This window comes from Antedon bifida, chromosome 7 (assembly GCF_963402885.1).
Source record: "Antedon bifida chromosome 7, ecAntBifi1.1, whole genome shotgun sequence".
Lineage (NCBI taxonomy): Eukaryota > Metazoa > Echinodermata > Crinoidea > Comatulida > Antedonidae > Antedon > Antedon bifida.
This window is the reverse complement of record NC_136232.1, coordinates 12727763-12732347: the sequence shown is the minus strand read 5'-3', so window position 1 is coordinate 12732347 and position 4585 is coordinate 12727763. Positions and strand designations below refer to the sequence as shown.

At 37.3% G+C, this 4585-nt stretch overlaps 1 long non-coding RNA gene across 1 annotated transcript; it reads right to left on the bottom strand.

Moving 5' to 3' along the window:
- Positions 1 to 2110: 2110 nt before the first annotated feature.
- On the bottom strand, positions 2111 to 3403 carry LOC144847877 (uncharacterized). The gene is made up of 3 exons (XR_013613805.1): positions 3275 to 3403; positions 2800 to 3244; positions 2111 to 2689 (listed from the first exon to the last, which is right to left on the bottom strand). It is a non-coding gene; the product is annotated as an uncharacterized LOC144847877 (long non-coding RNA).
- Positions 3404 to 4585: the final 1182 nt, after the last annotated feature.

The following is a 4585-nucleotide window of genomic DNA, read 5'->3' as shown; positions in this document are numbered from 1 at the left end:
GAATTACTATTATTGGAAATAAGGAACATTAAAACAGAACGTTATTTCCATGTGATTTGTTACTAAAATAATTATTGAGAACTCTCTATCAATACGTATGACAAATACCAAACAGGGTACAGAAATCCAACACCGATAAAGCAAGTGTCACGACGACGTCTTCTAATTGGACAAAAGTTCATTGTTCGCTTATTCTTAATTTTTTATTAATTTAGAAATTTAATTAGCAAACCTTTATTGATAAACTTATTTGTTATTAAATTAATTTCAACATAAAGTAATGATGATGATGTTTCTGTATAATCAACTTAGTTTTATCAGCAAATTGTTTTATCACAATACTTTTCTAAAATCAATTTATCCGATAAAGCAAGTGTCACGACGACGTCTTCTAATTGGACAAAAGTTCATTGTTCGCTTATTCTTAATTTTTTATTAATTTAGAAATTTAATTAGCAAACCTTTATTGATAAACTTATTTGTTATTAAATTAATTTCAACATAAAGTAATGATGATGATGTTTCTGTATAATCAACTTAGTTTTATCAGCAAATTGTTTTATCACAATACTTTTCTAAAATCAATTTATCACAGATGTGGACAGAAAGATATACAGCTGTATTTCCCGAATACATTTATTACAGATTTCTGTGGTCAATCGCCAGTAAAGTAATATATTCCGAAACACACATAATGATTTGAAAGTTATATCAAACAAGAAACATTATGGCGCTCTTTTGTGGCCGTTGTTGTCCTCCTAGGCTGTTTACAACTTCTTTTTTTTGGCAGGATCGTCTATTATTCATAGTTTGTTTACTTGTCATTACTGGTAACTTCCATATAATTATACATAAAAAGGTAAGAACAAAATATTCAAATAGCTATCAGGATTTATTTTACATTACATTTTGATCATGTAAAATAATAGGTGAATATGATTTAGTGCATTAAAAAATACACTTAATTAACATTGGATGGAGATTTATTCTAAATATTTAAGCTTAGAGTTTGGGCATTTGTGGTTTTTTTTTCTTGTTCTTTTTTAAAGTTTTTTTTATATGGATGAAATGTTTCCGAAATAAAAGAAAATTAATTGAATTAGGCTTACAAACAGCCCATTCTTACAATGTATTCAAAACGTCTGACGTATTCAATTTGATTTTTTGTTATAGGTGATTAAAATGAAGTGCCAACTCATCTTGTTGAGTTTGTTAATGGTGGTAAACTTTCGTCATCTTGTTTACTGTAATTGTTGTCAAAGAAAAGTTGTTGGAAACACAGATGAGACTTCTCGACGGCCAAACGGAGTTTTTGTGAGAAAGTGCTTCTATTACATTAAAAAACAGAAGCAGCTTTTCAATTTCAACAAAGAACATCTTTTGGTGCACTTTTCATTTGAAAATAACTTATATGATAAGTCAGGAAATTCGCATCTTTTAAGAGCTGTTCGTTCTGGTAGTATTGCTTACTCAAGAGGAATTTTTGGAAATGCCATCAAATTGGATGATCGCAATCAGTGTACCATGTCCCGCATACCTGCACTGTACTGACGAGATCTAATAAGATCGAAACAGTACTGTCTGCAGATTGGATATTACGCTCCTCTACTTTCTGCTATATACATATTATATAGTACGTTGTTTTGTAGAGCACTCTTCAGTTCGAAAAGGTGCATTTTTGTCGTGAATATTATTAGCCTTTTGCAAAGCACGCTCGTTGAGCTTGTGCACTATTTGTGTTCATAATCAGTGTACCATGTCCCGCATACCTGGCTCAGCCTATTTATTGTGCCAGTTCTGCGGTACATTTTATTTCGAAACCTGAGCTGCACTGACGAGATCTAATAAGATCGAAACAGTACTGTCTGCAGATTGGATATTACGCTCCTCTACTTTCTGCTATATACATATATAGTATGTTGTTTTGTAGAGCACTCTTCAGTTCGATACGGTGCATTTTTGTTGTGAATACTATTAGCATTTTGAAAAGCACGCTCGTTGAGCTTGTGCACTCTTTGTGTTCATAATCAGTGTACCATGTCCCGCATACCTAGCTCAGCCTACATTTTGACACATGTGAGCACGATAAACAAATACAAGAAAACAAGTATTGGTTGTAAAGTTATTTAATATGAATGGCAAGTCATCGTTGCAACATGCACGTAAAAGGAGAACATAAAAAAGGAACATTGGGATGCTCTGAAAGGGCCAATACACATGTCTCAAAATCGTAATTGAAAACAAATTAGAGAGGGAGTGGAGGGAGGGAAGTAAAAATTATTTTACTTAGCCAAAAACTGGCGTGGTAATCTGTTGACAGCGTGAGGTGAAGAGGATGAGATGCTCACGCTGTCAAAAGATGATTGCGAGGGCGCCCCGCAATCACGTGATTTTGACACATGTGAGCACGATAAACAAATACAAGAAAACAAGTATTGGTTGTAAAGTTATTTAATATGAATGGCAAGTCATCGTTGCAACATGCACGTAAAAGGAGAACATAAAAAAGGAACATTGGGATGCTCTGAAAGGGCCAACACAGTTGGCAACGAAGGGGCCAACGAAGCAGCCCAAATTAAGTGCAGGTAGAACCGATGACAAGCCATTCAGATCAAATCGAAACAATGAAGCATGATGGTGCAACATATGTTGACACCCAGAACGTATAGAAACTATCTACATAGTCTACCTGGAGCAACATGTGTTGACTCCAGTACCCGGTTGACCGTTAACGTTTGATAGGTGGAGCAACCAAATATTGACATCGAAAAACGGAGAGAAACACCTACATTAGTCAACCTGGAACAACATGTGTTGACTCCAGTACGTGTTTAAACATTTTAATTAGGTAGGCAGTGCAACCAAATGTTGACACCGAAAAACGTATAGAAACAATCTACATTAGTCTGCCTGGGGCAACATGTGTTGACTCCAGTACGCGTTTGAGAATTGAGTTTAATAAACGGTGCAACCATGTTGACAAAGAAAACATATAAATAACTTATTAGTCTACCTGGAGCAACATGTGTTGACTCTTATTGAACATATGATTATAATTGGCGGTGCAACCTATGCTGTCACCGAAAGAAAACACAAATGAAATAAGTAAAACGATATACTGAAAAAATAAGTATCAAACTTTGTTTAAGCTTGACGCTTAATACCCAGTCATGCTTAGGAAATATGCCAACCAGCCAGCACCCATGTTTACAACGCTGTATTTGACAAAGTTATGTGGTTCGGTCTGATGTACCGCTTGAAAGCACTACTCGACCATCGTCCAAAAGTCATAATGTCTTGGTGAGAGTGTCCAAGTTGGTGAAGGTCGGTAGCTCGACCGATTCTGAAAGAATGAGTGTTAAACTGTGTATGTTCCAGACTAGCATGGCGAGCTAATTGTTTAAGCGACGAGGAAAACATTTTCCTATTTACTGGTGTTCCATTTTCAAGCAGAAAGAACGGACCTGCCTTCAGTGGTCGCATCTTGACGTAGCGTTGCAATGCTCTCACTGGGCATATTGAGCTTCCGGATTTTTGGTGCAAGACGAAAGGAGGTGAGGAACGCTTAGAGTGTTTGAAAGATTTGAAGTTTATTTGCACTTTAGTGGCATGTACTGTGATATCAGTTAGCATTAGTGTGTGTTCTGCGGCCTTGGAGACTACTGCTTCACTGGCTCTGAGGCATGCGAAGTAACATATTATGAACAAGGCTCTGTAGAGGATGAATTCGTATTTGGATTTCATGCTACCTCGCATATGTCCAATTAGCGTTACAAGAATGTCGGAGGTGACCGGCAGTCTGATCGGTTTGGATGGAGAGTTCGTTTTTTGTTTCGCTACTCCTCTGCATAAAATGCTGACTGCTGGATTTGCGGTAGGGTCTTCCATAAATGATGCCCTGTGCACGAATGACACTGCGCTAAGGTAGTTTCGAATCGTGGAAATCGCCAGTGCATTTTTAGTCAGCTTACTTACATAGAGAACAATTTTCTGTGGAGTCGCTGGTAGCGGAAGGCTTAGTGATTTCCTGAATTGGTTAAAATGGTGCCATTTGCTTTTATAGTTACTAGCGGTTCCTTTGCTTAATGAGTTCCACATTAGCTCTCGTGTGAGGATCTTGAGTTGTTTAGTGGTTCGAAGTTGATTGGTTGTAAGTGCTTTGGTATCTTTAGCGGTGTGCGGTTCATACTGTGCTCCTTTAGCATGGCCTCCGTTTCCTGAAAACGAGAAAGAGCGTCACATATCCTGTTTTGCTTTCCATGGATGTGCCTGGCTGTAAACTGAATGTTGTTAAGTAGTAACAAAAGGACGATAGCGCGAACCACTCTCATGACCTTTTCGTTTGATGACGATTTTTTGTTAAGCACATATACATCAGCTAGGTTATCACAGTGGAAAACTACATGGGTGTTGGCTAGCTGTTTTGCAAAAATCGAAAGCATGACATAGATGGGGTAAATTTCGAGAACCATGATGTCGAACATTTTCCAAGATTCCGGCCAGCGGCCTTGAATCCAGAACTTTTGGAAGGTCGCACCAAATGCGGTTTTTGAGGCATCAGAGTAGAAATGTAAACGCTGCGAGT